The 15652-nt window shown below is 46.5% G+C and overlaps 1 long non-coding RNA gene across 1 annotated transcript; it reads right to left on the bottom strand.

Moving 5' to 3' along the window:
* Window positions 1-3672: 3672 nt before the first annotated feature.
* On the bottom strand, window positions 3673-12057 carry LOC112584987. The gene is made up of 3 exons (XR_003109280.3): window positions 11870-12057; window positions 9168-9243; window positions 3673-3826 (listed from the first exon to the last, which is right to left on the bottom strand). It is a non-coding gene; the product is annotated as an uncharacterized LOC112584987 (long non-coding RNA).
* Window positions 12058-15652: the final 3595 nt, after the last annotated feature.

The following is a 15652-nucleotide window of genomic DNA, read 5'->3' as shown; positions in this document are numbered from 1 at the left end:
GCTACAGGTCTATCCAAACAGAGAAAAGCCATGTGCTACACAGGCATACATCTGAACAACCAAACATGAATTCAGAGCGCCAGCTCACAGGCGTCTATTGTTCAGGCCACCCATGGTCTGGTTCTTCTCTAACTGACTCTGAATGTCTAAATGTAAGACAAGAGCCGCAAGAGCCCTGCAGGTGATCATGACTCTCAAATCTCTATTCCTTCACTCTTGGCCACTGTACTTATTCACTGCTCCTGTAGACACAGAGGTGCCTGGCTGGACCCCCTAACCTACAGTGTTATAGGCACTTCCAAAGACCAAAAGAAATCTTTAGCTTAGTGTATAGCTAGGAAAAGGCTTCCCAGGTGGGAAAGAACCCACCTGCCAATGCAGGAGATGTAAGAGACCCAGGTTCAATCCCTGGGTCAGGAAGATTCCCCGGAGGGAGTGCATGGCAATCTACTCCAGTATTCTTGCCTAGAGAATCCCACAGGCAGAGGAGCCTGGCAGGCTATAGTCCATAGGGTCACAAAGAGTCGGTCATGACTGAAGCGACTTAGAATGCAGGCATGCGTGGCTAGGAAAAGGAACTGTAGAACAAGGTAAATTAATACAGAAGTCCAGGGGGTGCAGAAGAAAGAGTTAAAATTACTGCTCAACAGTGGTTGTTTGAGATGTTATTACTTGGCATCTGGATGACTGAAGCCTGCTACTCACCTGTCTCCAGGCTGGCAGGGGTCTTTGCCCACAACTTGCCCAACACACAGCCATCGAGCACCATTCCTTACGTCAGCGCCTCGCTTCTCTGCTCGTGGCCCTCTGCCCAGCATTACAGTGCTGCCAGCGCCCAACAGTGACTGATGAACTCAATCAAGCAACTCATGCACCGGCTTAAAGCTTTAATGACTCCCCCACCACGACTACCATGATATTGGGTCTTTTTTTTAACCCATAGAAATCTTTAGTAAGTGAATTTTCATTTGGAAACCCCAAATGCAAAGGAAATAAAGTAGCAGTGGTTAATGTGGCCGGGGAGGCTGGGACCTTCCCCCACAGTCCCTCCATCCTCCTCCTCCTCAGCAGTGGTCTTTGAGGGGAGGTGGGACATCTCATGGGAAATGCTTTGGAAACCACCTGCTTCCAGAGTGGGAGCTGCATGGGGAAGCCCTTCATAAGCTCCATCCACACACCTCTTCGCTCTGTCACTCCCCTCCACCGTGGACCTCCTCCTTCAGAGCGTTCACCAACCTCTGAGCTCACTGTCCTCGTTCTCATCTCCTCCTGCAGTGACTTCTACACCAGGATGTCTTCTGTCCCCCCTCCACTTCTCTGAACCCTATTTTATCCTTCCAAGTCCAGCACAAGCCCATCTCCTTCCCTCAACCCCACCCACTAAGCCCACATTGATTCTTCCCTTTAGGAAAATTCTTGTTGGTACTGCGTCACCATTTTGGAAGATTCAGTCCTCAGTCTGACGTGATGAACTACTTCTTATGCATGGGTCATGAACTCGAACCCAATCTATCAGCTCCTGGAGGACAGGAGTCATAGCTCACATTTTCACAGTATCTGGCCAAGGTAGGAGGTCCACACATATAACCAGAGAGGTACGACTTAGGTTCTATGGTCATTCTAGATGGAGAGAGAAGAGTCCTATGGCCCAGACTCTCCCTGTTACTAGAGAGTCATGCCTCTAGATAGGACCAGGGGTTGGCATTATAGGCATGTCTGGTTTGTGAAGCCCAAACTCAATGAAAGGTGGGGAATTCACAGATGAATTTCTCTGGAATTTAGCAGATTCCGGGAACCCTCCAGATAAGTGTCCAGGGCCACGTTCTCTGTCCCCTCACCACTGCATCCAGGTCAGCACCTCCTCATCTCAGACAGCGAGCTCAGGCTAACAGGACCTGTTCTGTCTGCCCAGGGCACAGGCTGGACATGTCTGGCATTGAAGATGTGCACAGCCCAGAGAGGAGAGTGCAGACAGTCCTTAACCAATAGATATCACAGCTCCTTCTCCCATTGACTGGGAGAATTCTGAGACGTGTGCTCTAGAACATTTTTTCCAGAGTTTCTTCATGGAATTAAGCAGCAATTGTCACTACAATAGCAGGCTTAATAACTCACCCTTTAAAGTCTCTTCCCCCAGCACGTCCCCTCTCACCTTCCAGTTACTCGCACCTTCCAATAAACGAGTTGCATGCTGTGCTGGGCTGTGTTTAGTCACTCAGTCATGTCCCACATTTTGCCCTCCAGGCTCCTCAGTCCATGGGGATTCTCCAGGCAAGAATACTGCAGTGGGTTGCCATGACCTCCTCCAGGGGATCTTCCCAACCCCAGGATCGAACCCAGATCTCCTACTTTAAAGGTGGATTCCTACAATCTGAGCCACAAGAGAAGCCCAAGAATACTGGAGTGGGTAGCCTATCCCTCTTCCAGGGGACCTTCCTGACCCAGGAATCAAACCAGGGTCTCCGGCATTGCAGGCAGATTCTTTATCAGCTGAGCTACCAAAGAAGCCCAATCTAGTTGCACACAGATCCTTAATTCAAGGTCTGATTCTGGGGAACCCAAACCAAACTACAAAAGCCACTCCTCCCTGCAAACAGGAATCATCATAGATCTGTGTCAACATGAATGTCGGGGCTTCCCTGGTGGCTCAGTGGTAAAGAATCCACCTGCAATTCAGGAGACACAGGTAGATGTGGTTTCAATCCCTGGGTCAGGAAGATTCCCTGGAGAAGGAAATGGCAACCCACTCCAGTATTCTTGCCTGGAAGATCCCATGGACAGAGGAGCCTGGCGGGCTACAGTCCATGGGGGTCACAAAGAGTCAGACACGACTGAGCACGCATGCAAGAGCATGAACATGAATGTCAACATGAGATAACATGGCTAAATAAATACATGGCAACGTCCTTCCCTAGCAAAGAAAGCCCACGTTTCCAGGCTCCCTCTGAGACTACTTGTCCCTCTTTCTCCTTCGACTGAGAGAAGAACAGAGCACAGGAGAGGAGCTACCTGGCCCATCTCACAATAACATAGACGTTTTGATCTGACTCTTCTCCGGGCTGGCTTCCACTCACACAAGCTCTCCCCTTGCCATATAATGCGTCTCCTAGGAAGCCTCCTCTGAGCCCTTCCTTCCTCTCTCTCTTCCTCCCACACACCCTCTGCCTCCCCTGTCCTGGCCCCGGCTGCCTGCCTGTAACTGTTGCTTGCTTCACTCTCCATTCAGCTGTAAGCTCGGTGGGGGCAGGGACTGTGTTCCATCTTTGTATTTACCTTAATCCTGAAAATATAACACAGCGTCTGGCACAGAACAGGTGCTCAAAGAATAATGGCTGCATGAATGAATGAATGAATGCAACTTTCCAAATATCTATCCTAACCCTGATCCTTCTTCATGGTCTTGGATCATATCCTCCTCCAGCATCTGGGGTGACTGCCCTAAACTCATAGAAAAATAGGGGTTCTTCACAAAGAACCAAAGATATCCCTCAGGCGGTCATTTTCACAGACAGGAAACTCAGACCCAGAGCATGACAAAGCCACAGCTTAGAAAACTGACTTTAAGATGAAAGACCTCGAACAAACCGCAACTTAATTCTCTCATTCAACAAACCCCCTGGCTCTGTTTCCCCATCTATAAAACTGGAATAATTGAATTTGCCTTACCTACTTCGAAGAACAGTCTTCCTTCTTTCAATATTTATTGAGAACTGACCAGGGGCTAGGCCCTCTGCCAGGGACTAGAAAATACAGCACACACCACTCAGACTGTGTCCTCAAGGAGCTGAGGCTGGTGGTGATGATCCAGTGAGATGAAGATTCCATCCTACAGAGGGGGAGATTGATATTCAGAAAGGTGTACCACCTGCCCATTAACAGAATAACCAAGTTTCAAACACAAGTCAGTTCTAAATATAATGCTACCTTTCCATAGCATGGGGCTTCCCTGGTAGCTCAGACGGTAAAGCATCTGCCGACAATGCGGGAGACCTGGGTTCTATCCCTGGGTGGGGAAGATCCCCTGGAGAAGGCAATGGCAACCCACTCCAGTACTCTTGCCTGGAAAATCCCATGGACTGAGGAGCCTGGTAGGCTACAGTCCATGGGGTCGCAAAGAGTCGGACACAACTGAGCGACTTCACTTTCTATAGCGTAGAGTTTCAGCTTCCCCTCTTCCACCTCCAGTACGAACTTCATAGGCTCCTGCCCTGCTTTAGATTTTAGCATTGCTTTAAATTTCAGCCACAATCTAATTTTAGCAACAGGCTGAGTGGCTTGGCCAAAATTAGCTAAATAGTAAAGGAATAAAATGCCAGTTACTCAACAAGTGTTAGCCATATTAAATCACATTGAATAGTTTTGATCATTTGGTTTCACGAGACTTGGAAAGTCCAAAGACATAGACTACTTCAGGTACTCCAGCTGCATTTAATCAAATTCAGTCCCACTCCATTCCATTCCATTCCATTCAGTCAGTCTCTGCTGACTGCCAGAGATGACAGGACAATACCAGGATGGATGACACAAGGATGAACCTGGAGGACTAAAGAATGTTTAATAGGACTAATCTGAAGTGAAAGCAGGTGTTACCATGACTGATGCTTAGATGCTGCCTGGTCAGTGTTTGCTGAGTGAATGAAAGAGTGGATGCATTCTTATACTCCAGTTATATTTGCCTTTTTGGAACAGATGCTCTGAGTTGCATAGATATTTCTTTGACTCCTAGCCATGCCACTTACTGTTGGCTGGAACCAGGAGCAGGAGTGTAGCTCCTCCGAGTCTCTGTTTCCTCACCTATAATTTGGTGATAATACTGCACACCTCCCCTCTTTTGGGGGGGAGGGAGATTTTTAATAAATATTTATTTATTCAGCTGCATGAGGTCTTAGTTGCAGCACACAGGATTAGTTGCCTCACTGCATGTGGAGTCTTAGCTCCTCAAGCGGGGATTGAACCCATGTCCCCGACATTGGAAGGTGGGTTCTTAACCACTAGACAACCTGGGAAGTCCCTGCATTCTCCCTTTTTTTAAAACAAATAGTCTCTTGAACATTTGGACTTCCCTGGTGGCTCAGCCGGTAGAGCCTGCCTGCAGAGCAAGAGACCACCTACAATCCAGGAGACATGGGTCAATCCCTGGGTCCAGAAGATCCCCTGGAGGAGGGCACAGCAAACCACTCCAGTAGTCTTGCCTGGAGAATTCCATGAACAGAGGAGCCTGGTGGGCTACGGTCCATGACACCACAAGAGTCGGACATGACTTAGCGCCTAAACCACCACCACCACCACCACCACCACCTCTTAAACATTTACAAGAGCAAAAGTTTCAAAAAAGAGAGTTAGGTGCTGGCTGCACTATTAAATGACAGCTTTTAAAGCTCCTGACTGTACCCCTTCTTTCCAGGTTTTGGGGATCTGGTCCTTGGAGCATGTCCTGGGACAGAATCCTGGCTGCAAAGCAGACTTTGGGAAAGTGACTTCATCTCTCCAAGGCTTAGTTTATCTGTAAAGTGGGGAAAATAATAGTAGCTAAAATTCAAGATTATTGTGAAGACTAAGATACATGCAGAAATCTCCCCACTCCACGGGGGAAATCTCCCCTCTCCAGGCCGGGCACAGAGTAGCCATTCAATAAATAAGGGCTGCTTCCTGCCTGCAGCCTCTGCCCTAGCACAGCAGGATCTCCTGGTTTATCCTTTACTTCTCACCTCTGCAGCAGGACTTTGGAATCCACAGTTAGTAAATGCTCCTGCCTGCAACACAGCAATGGCACCCCACTCCAGTACTCTTGCCTGGAAAATCCCATGGACGGAGGAGCTTGGTATGCTGCAGTCCAAGTCTGACTAGGACTAAGCGAATAGTCCGACAGGACTAAGCGACTTCACTTTCACTTTTCACTTTCATGCATTGGAGAAGCAAATGGCAACCCACTCCAGTGTTCTTGCCTGGAGAATCCCAGGGACGGGGGAGCCTGTGGACTGCCGTCTATGGGGTCGCACAGAGTCGGACACGACTGAAGCGACTTAGCAGCAGCAGCACCACAACAAAAGCAGCTGGGAGGAAGATCTCCACCCGACCTGAAATCTATCACCTGTTACAACTGGGGGCGCTTCCACTCAGCAGCGCAGGAGCCCCATCCTTACTGCCGAAGATAAAGACCCTGTACGAGTTCCAGGTTATGAAAGGGAGAGGGATCGCCTAGTGCTAACTCTCAAAAGAGAGCCACACTGCTGTGCCCCACCCGGTAGTTCAGAATAAACCTAACAGGAAATCCCTTGCGCTGTGAGGTGTTGATTCAGTTCCCGGAGGAGGTGCCTGCGGGCTCTTGGTGGATGATGCCAGAAAGCTGACTCCATTGCTGAGCTCACAGTGCCACCTAGTGGTAGTTCTGTGCCACTACAACCACTTTCAATCCCAGGGTCAAAACCATTCTCAAGGTCTTGGAGCGCAGGGGTTCCACCAGGGACGGTTTTCATAGCTTTTAGGGAATGGAGGTAAATAGATCCATTACCCGTCTTCTTTTTTTCAGTTTTAAAAGCTTTCTTTCATTGAATTTCTCACCATTGATATAATTGGTAGGTTTAATGTCTCTATAAACTAAGCTTGATATAAATACAGATTCAACATTATTTTATAGGAAAAATGGTCAAGTATCTAATTGGTGACCCCAGTGAGATAGTTTTCCGTCAATTTTAGACATTCTTCTCTATTGTTGTCCCGTTGTCTCTGTTGTTTTCCTGTTGTCTTCTGAGAATTTAATGCTATCTTCATGGGTTGTGTTGATGGGCAAAAGATGTGTTGCATATTTTAGGCAAAAGAAGCAGTGACTGTGTTTTATAAACACGTGGGGAACAACCAAACTTTGTGTTTTTCTGTAGTTTCTGTTATTTATAAATCCACTTGTGTTTGATAAAACATTTTTTTTAATTTATACATCTCTAAATGGTTTACCCATCTAAAACTGGCTTATGAAAATTCATCAAAAATCAATGCTATTTTGGTATTTTTTTCATGTTTTGCCTTCCAGTAGAATGTATTCAGTCCTACTTCACATTCTTTAACTCCAGTTAAAACTCAGAATTTCCAGTGAAGTGGAATCACTAGAAGGAAGTCCTGTGGGGCTGAAGAAACCTGGGTTCAGATATGACTCCAGAATTCACCAGCTGAGCACTAGAGAGACTTGGTCACATTACTTAATCTGATATTTCTCAACTTGGTGACAAATTAGAAACACCCAAAAGCTTTAAAATACGGTTACCCATGTCCCCACGAAATATTACCCCAGGTTTGGGTTTAGTTTGGCGTGGTGGCTAGGACTCCATGGTCTTCATGTCTTTTTTTAAATTATTTAACCATAGTTGATTCATAATATTGTCTTAGTATCAGGTGTAGAGCTTCTTTTCCATTATAGGTTTTTACAACATACTGAATATAGTTCCCTGTTCAGTTCAGTTCAGTTACTCAGTCGTGTCTGACTCTTTGCAACCCCATGAATCGCAGCATGCCAGGCCTCCCTGTCCATTACCAACTCCCGGAGTTCACTCAAACTCACATCCATTGAGTCGGTGATGCCATCCAGCCATCTCATCCTCTGTCGTCCCCTTCTCCTCCTGCCCCCAATCCCTCCCAGCATCAGAGTCTTTTCCAGTGAGTCAACTCTTCACATGAGGTGGCCAAAGTACTGGAGTTTCAGCTTTAGCATCAGTCCTCCAAAAGAACACCCAGGACTGATCTGCTTTAGAATGGACTGGTTGGATCTCCTTGCAGTCCAAGGGACTCTCAAGAGTCTTCTCCAACACACAGTTCAAAAGAATCAATTCTTCGGAGCTCAGCTTTCTTCACAGTCCAAATTTCACATCCATACATGACCACTGGAAAAATCATAGCCTTGACTAGACGGACCTTTGTTGGCAAAGTAACTTCTCTGCTTTTGAATATGCTATCTAGGTTGGTCATAACTTTCCTTCCAAGGACTGTCTTAATTTCATGGCTGCAATCACCATCTGCAGTGACTTTGGAGCCCGAAAAAATAAAGTCTGACACTGTTTCCACTGTTTCTCCATCTATTTCCCATGAAGTGATAGGACCGGATGCTATGATCTTTGTTTTCTGAATGTTGAGCTTTAAGCCAACTTTTTCACTCTCCTCTTTCACTTTCATCAAGAAGCTTTTTAGTTCCTCTTCACTTTCTGCCATACGGGTGGTGTCATCTGCATATCTGAGGTTATTGATATTTCTCCTGGCAATCTTGATTCTAGCTTGTGCTTCTTCCAGCCCAGCATTTCTCATGATGTACTCTGCATAGAAATTAAATAAGCAGGGTGACAATATACAGCCTTGACGTACTGCTTTTCCTATTTGGAACCAGTCTGTTGTTCCATGTCCGATTCTAACTGTTGTTTCCTGACCTGCATACAGGTTTCTCAAGAGGCAGGTCAGGTGGTCTGGTATTCCCACCTCTTGAAGAATTTTCCACAGTTTATTGTGATCCACACAGTCAAAGGCTTTGGCATAGTCAATAAAGCAGAAATAGATGTTTTTCTGGAACTCTCTTCCTTTTTCCACGATCCAGCAGATGTTGGCAATTTGATCTCTGGTTCCTCTGCCTTTTCTAAAACCAGCTTGAACATCAGGAAGTTCACAGTTCACATATTGCTGAAGCCTGGCTTGGAGAATTTTGAGCATTACTTTACTAGCATGTGAGATGAGTGCAATTGTGTGATAGTTTGAGCATTCTTTGGCATTGCCTTTCTTTGGGATTGGAATGAAAACTGACCTTTTCCAGTCCTGTGGCCACTGCTGAGTTTTCCAAATTTGCTGGCATATTGAGTGCAGCACTTTCACAGCATCATCTTTCAGGATTTGAAATAGCTCAACTGGAATTCCATCACCTCCACTAGCTTTGTTCGTAGTGATGCTTTCTAAGGCCCACTTGACTTCTGTTATAGATTTTTACAACATACTGAATATAGTTCCCTGTACTATACAGTAAATCCATGTTGTTCATCTATTTCACATATAGTGCATTACCCCCTCTTCTTAACTAATTGAGAACATGCTTAGCTACCAATCAGACCTTCCCCTGGAGAAGTATAGAGTAGGAAGTACTGGACAAAAGCTTTCTGTGTGGACCTGAGTTGAAATCCTCCTGTTTGAATCTTACTGACCTGTGTGGGTGACCTGGGGCAAGGCACTTCTTCGCTTCCACATCTTCAGAATGAGATAACTGTGCAGCTGGCCAGACTAGGGAAGAACGAGATCAATTACTGCATGAAGACCACATAGAACTCAGTAAATATGTGTTCACTTCCCCGCAACCAGCATCAACTACTGTGTGCTCACTGGGTAGGCAGACTTTTACCCAAAGCAAGGAAGGTCCATGTTCAAAAAGTCCGTGGGCGCCAATTTTCAGAAAGCTTTTCTAGTGTTTAAATAACATCTTCCCACCACAGTCTTCATAACTCTATGTCCCCTCAAAGGTCCCGAAGACCCAGGTTAGAAGTACTTATTAATCCCCTCTTATCTCCTGCCTCACCATGACAGGCCACACAAGGGTGTGTATAAGAAAGGGCTTAAAGTTTCAAACATAATTATTTCATGAGGAAAAAGGTTACAATTAAAGTAAGGCAGGCACAGCCTTGGCAGCAGACCCGAGCCACTGAGTGCCAGGTGATCCTGTCCCCACAACAAACAGAAAAAGACCCAAGAGGGAGGAAGACATGATATCAGGATCAACTCACAGTAGTGTTAGGGTTAGATGGGGATTTAGATATCATCTCTCCCAACCCTTCATTTTACATGGAAGTAAAGCCCTTAGGATGGGGCTTGGCAACGATCACATAGAAACCAGTGACAGCGCTGGGGGCAAAATCCAGATTTCCTAAGTACAGAGAGTGAGGAACAGTGATATATGAAAGAGGAGCCATTTCAAATCAGCAAGGAAAAGAAGGATTAGCCAATAAATAGCACTGGGATAACAAGCCGGTCTATTAGAAAAGCAAACAACTGGATTCCTGTCTCAGTTCTTACTTTAAAATAAATTCCAGAAATTTTTTAAAATGTAAAAAATCAAAGACATAAAACGATAGCAGTAACAGAAAAGAATGGTTAATCATTCTATGATCTTGGAGTGGAAGCCCTAAAAAAGAGAGCAATAAATTTGACTACATAAAATGTTTATACTTCTGCACAAGAAAACAAAGTTAAAAGAACACAAAAACAGAATATTAACAACAGACTGGTTCCAAATAGGAAAAGGAGTATGTCAAGGCTGTATATTGTCACCCTGTTTATTTAACTTATATGCAGAGTACATCATGAGAAACGCTGGGCTGGAAGAAGCACAAGCTGGGATCAAGACTGCCAGGAGAAATATCAATAACCTCAGATATGCAGATGACACCACCTTTATGGCAGAAAGTGAAGAAGAACTAAAGAGCCTCTTGATGAAAGTGAAAGAGGAGAGTGAAAAAATTGGCTTAAAGCTCAACATTCAGAAAACAAAGATCATGGCATCCGGTCCCATCACTTCATGGGAAATAGATGGGGAAACAGTGGAAAGAGTGCCAGACTTTATTTTTCTGGGCTCCAAAATCACTGCGGATGGTGATTGCAGCCATGAAATTAAAAGACACTTGCTCCTTGGAAGGAAAGCTATGACCAACCTAGATAGCATATGAAAAAGCAGAGAAGTTACTTTGCCAACAAAGGTCCATCTAGTCAAGGCCATGGTTTTTCCAATGGTCATGTATGGATGTGAGAGTTGGACTTTAAAGAAAGCTGAGTGCAGAATTGGTGCTTTTAAACTGTAGTGTTGGAGTCCCTTGGACTACAAGGATTTCCAACCAGTCCATCCTAAAGGAGATCAGTCCTGGGTATTCATTGGAAGGACTGATGTTGAAGCTGAAATTCCAATAATTTGGCCACTTGATGCGAAGAGCTGACTCATTTGAAAAGACCCTGATGCTGGGAACGACTGAAGGCAGGAGGAGAAGGGGACGACAGAGGATGAGATGGTTGGATGGCATCTCCGACTCAATGGACACGAGTTTGGGTGGACTCCGGGAGTTGGTGATGGACAGGGAAGCCTGGCGTGCTGCAGTTCATGGGTTCACAAAGAGTCGAACACAACTGAGCGACTGAATTGAACTGAACTGTCCATTCATTTGCTCAAAGAAGGATCAATTTCCTTACTATAAAGTGAGTTTTATAAATCAATAAGAAAACACAAGACCCAATAGAAGTGCCATTGTCCAATAAGTAGACTTTACTATGCTCAGTTACACTCATAATTAAGAAAATACAAGTTATATCAACATTGTGATACCACTTAATATCCCTATCAGTTTGGTAAAATATTTAAAGTTTAATAATACTCATTATTGTCAAAGATGAGGGAAAACAGGCACTTCCATATACTGTGGGTGGGAGTATAAATTAATCAAATTTTTTGTAAGAACAATTTGGGAAAGTTTACTCCCTTAACTCAACATGCAAATTGTAGACATTGTTGTTGTTCAGTCACTAAGTTGTGTCCAACTCTTTGCGACCCCATGGACTGCAGCATGCCAGGCTTCCCTATCCTTCACTGTCTCCCACAGTTTGCTCAAATTCATGTCCACTGAGTCAGTGATGCTAGGGAAAGTGAAAGTCATTCCATCTTGTCCGACTTTTTGTGACCCCATGGACTGTACCCTGCCAGGCTTCTCTGTCCATGCAATTCTCCAGGCAGGAATACTAGAGTGGGTAGCCTTTCCCTTCTCCAGGGGATCTTCCCAACCCAGGGATCGAACCCAGATCTCCCACATTGCAGGTGGATTCTTTACCGTCTAAGCCACCAGGGAAGCCCACCATCATCTAACCATCTAACCTTCATCAGTGACTTGGAGTTGTGGTGAATGAGAAGCATCAAGGTGCAAATATCAGCATCTTTCTTGTTTTTCACACATATGTTCTCATGTGGAAATCTAGAATCTCCTTCCTGACAGCCTGGCCAAATTTTCTGAAAGTCCAGGGGCTTCTCAGCCAGAAGGAGATGATGGCTGTCAGCCCTGCTCACGATTTCCTGTAAAAAGAAAAATGTAAAATTAGACATGCCTGCTCCTGCAGTTGGGCTTCCCTGGTGAATCAGTGGTAATGAATCCACCTGCCAATGCAGGAGACCTGGGTTCAATCCCTGGGTCAGGAAGATCCCCTGGAGGAGGAAATGACAACCCACTCCAGTATTCTTGCCTGGAGAATCCCATGGACAGCGGAGCCTGGTGGGCTATAGTCCCTGGGGTCGAAAAGAGTCAGACACTGAGCAATTGAGCGTGCGCGTGCGCACGCGCGCACGCACACACACACACACACACACACACACATGCTCCAACGGTTGCTTCTCATTCACCACAGCTCCAAGTCACTGATGAAGGCTAGTTCTGGGATGTTCCTCAGGCTCTTCTTGCCCACTGCCCAGCTTGCCCTTCTGGTCCTTGCCTCAGTTATTGGGATTCTTCCAGAGTAGGAGATGCCCGCCTGCAGGATCAGCTCAGACAGAGGGCTCCTGGTCACACGGGGCCCTCAAGGCCAGAGCTCTTGGGTTTTCCTCACACGGCTCTTCTGCTTCCCAGGGCTGGATGATGCTCCTGATGGCAGAGGGGTAGGTCTGGGGCCTGTCCTTCGCGGGCCTGGAGGGCTGGGGGCTGAGGGAGGTGGTCCTCCACCTGCACTGGCAGATCTACCCCTACTGGAGTAGCAGGTGTTGGACGCTCCTCTAGACACCAGTGATTCTGTGAAAATCTGTGCACTCCTGTGTTACAGCCAACCAGAGGGCTCCACCCAGGGCCAGCGCTTCAGCCACGCTCTCACAGAGCCACATATGCAGAGAGCAAGGGAGCTGCCGGAGGGCTGGGTCCTGCACAGTCTGACTCTACCCAACATGAGGCCAGAGTAGGGCCAACATCCGCCCTAAAGCTCCTCTGACTCTGAATCTCAGGGAGAAGATGAGCACAGGAAAAGGGGGGAAAGAGGACAGAAGCCCTGCCTCCCAGAGGAGCTGCTTACAGCCTGTTCTGACTCCTCCGCACCTCTTCCCACCGGCCCCTTCAGACCTTCCATCCAGGACAGGGACCCTGCCCGGAGCAGCTCTGAAGATTTCAGATCCCATCCTCGGGATGTGCTTCAGGGTGAGAGAAGCTGGCAGCTGCCTTCACTGAGAAGGAAGAAAGCCGTTTATCTATAACAAGGCTCTCCCTTATACCAGAAATGTGACTTGTAAGAACATGCCTTCCAGAAATACTGGAGCAAACACAAAGAAAGCCATTGTAGCATCATGTGTAAGAGCAGAAAACTGGAAACAACCATTAAATAAACGTGAGCCTGTTACATAAATTACAGTATATATCCATACCACGCAGTGCCACGCAACTCTCAAAGCAAGGAGGTGGGTTTACATTCACTTATGTGGAAAAGATGTACAAGATTCTTTAGTCAGTGAGAAGAAGCATACTGGAAAGCAGTGTGATAATATCCTTCTATATCATCTTTTTAAAGGTTCTCTATTAAAAAAAATAACAAACAAGGATTTCCCTGGGGGTTCAGGGGTTAAGAATCCATCTGCCAATGCAGGGGACACAGGTTTGATCCCTGGTCTGGGAAGCTTTCACATGCCACAGGGAAACCTAGCCCGTGAACCCAGGTGCTAGAGCCCACATGCCATAGCTACTGAAGCCCGCACGCCCAGAGAGGCTCCACAACAAGAGAAGCCGCCTCCATGAGAGGCCCATGCAACTAGAGAGAACCCACGTACAGAAGCGAAGACCCAGAGGAGCCAAAAATAATTAAATTAATAACAAACACTATATGCCAGGCACTCTGAGTATAGGGCTTTCCATTTATGAACTCCATTCATCCTCACAACTCTCTGGGGAAAGGGTCCATTTTACAAGGAGGAAACGGAAGTGCCCATGCAGGTTGCATAACTAGGGTAAGCTCTTAGAGCTAAGGGATGAGAGTTATCTTGGGAACCCAGACAGGCTGGCTGTGGAGTCTAGTGTCTTAGCACCATACTGGGTTTTCCTGGGAAGGTGGGTCTGCCTGCACCTGTCTAGAAAGAAACCCAAGAAAACTCTGAGCAGCAGTTACCTCTGAGAATCAGGGTTAGAAAATGTATAAATGAAGGAGAATTTTTACCTTTTCACTACACGGCTTTCTGTACTCGTCTATTTTTTAAGAGTATGCATTGCCTTTGCAATATACATACATATATATATACACACACATATACATAAGTATGGGGCTTCCCAGGTGGCACAGTGGTTAAGAATCTGCCTGCCAATGCAGGAGATGCAGGTTCAGTCCCTGGGTCAGGAAGATCCCCTGGAGAAGGAAAGAGCAACCCACTCCAGTGTTCTTGCCTGGGAAATCCCATGGACTGAGGAGCTTGGTGGCCTACAGCCACAGCGAGTGGGAAAGGACTTGGCATGCACGCATACCTTACATATGCATGTATTTGTTTGTTTAGAATGAGTCTTTAGACTTGGCCTGAAGCCAACAGCCACCGGAGGCCCAACCCCACTGCTCCCCCCTCCACTGATTTGCTAAAATGCTACTCGTGCTTTGATTCATCCATCCATTAATATTGAATCCCCTCAGGAAGCCAAGCCTGATGGCTGGAGACACTGTCCTGTTTAAAGCCTTCCATGACTTTCAGCGGTCAAGACAAGGTCGGAGATTGAGGCCCTCCCCAACCTAGACCCTTAGCACTTCACACTCAGACTTCACACTTTGCAGCACTGAGCTGTTAGTCATTCCCTGTTCGTGGATTTCTGTCGCAGGCTTCCCTTCAGTCCCCTCTCCCCAGTTCCATTAACCAGTTATCTGCTCCCACCCTCACGTGTGGAACTCACCCATCTTTTAACAACGCAGCCCAAGGAGCACCGGAGCTTTCCTCAGGCTCTGTACTGCCCCCTCCCCCATCAAGACTGAGTTTGGTGCCCCTCCTCCTGCTCCATTAAGCCTGCGTGTATCTGCTCCTAGGACTTCACACCTTGATTTTAACTGCGTGACATGCACACCTGTCTCCGGTGCGCTCCGTGAGGCTTCTGTGTCCATCTCTGCTTCCCAGGCAACTAGCACAGGACTTCACCTCAGGAACATTCAGGAGCTAACAGAGAACATTCAAAAATAAGAGCAGGCCCTGCCATGTGCCAGGCATGCATTAGCTGTCAATGAATCCTCACAGAGCTCTGTCATGGAGGAACGACATTTATAGTTACATCCAAGAGCTTTTTAAAGGCACAAAGTAAGCATGTCACTATTCATACAGAGGGAAAGTAGCAGGGATCAGACATAGATCTAGGCATCTGACCCTAGAACCATGGGCTTAACCCTTACGCTCTGTGTGTGTATTAGTCACTCAGTTGTGCCTAACTCTGCAACCCCAAGGACTGTTGCCCACCAGGTTCCTCCATCCATGGAATTCTCTAGGCAAGAGTACTGGAATGGGTTGCCATTTCCTTTTCCAGGAGATCTTACAGACCCAGGGATCAAACCCGGGTCTCCTGCATTGCAGGCAGATTCTTTACTGTCTGAGCCACCACCCTTATGTTATAGCTGCCTTTTTTTATTATTTGTTTTTAATTGGAGGGCAAAGCAATTGCTTTACTCTGAT

Source organism: Bubalus bubalis, chromosome 5, assembly GCF_019923935.1.
Source record: "Bubalus bubalis isolate 160015118507 breed Murrah chromosome 5, NDDB_SH_1, whole genome shotgun sequence".
Lineage (NCBI taxonomy): Eukaryota > Metazoa > Chordata > Mammalia > Artiodactyla > Bovidae > Bubalus > Bubalus bubalis.
This window is presented reverse-complemented; position numbering and strand designations above follow the sequence as displayed.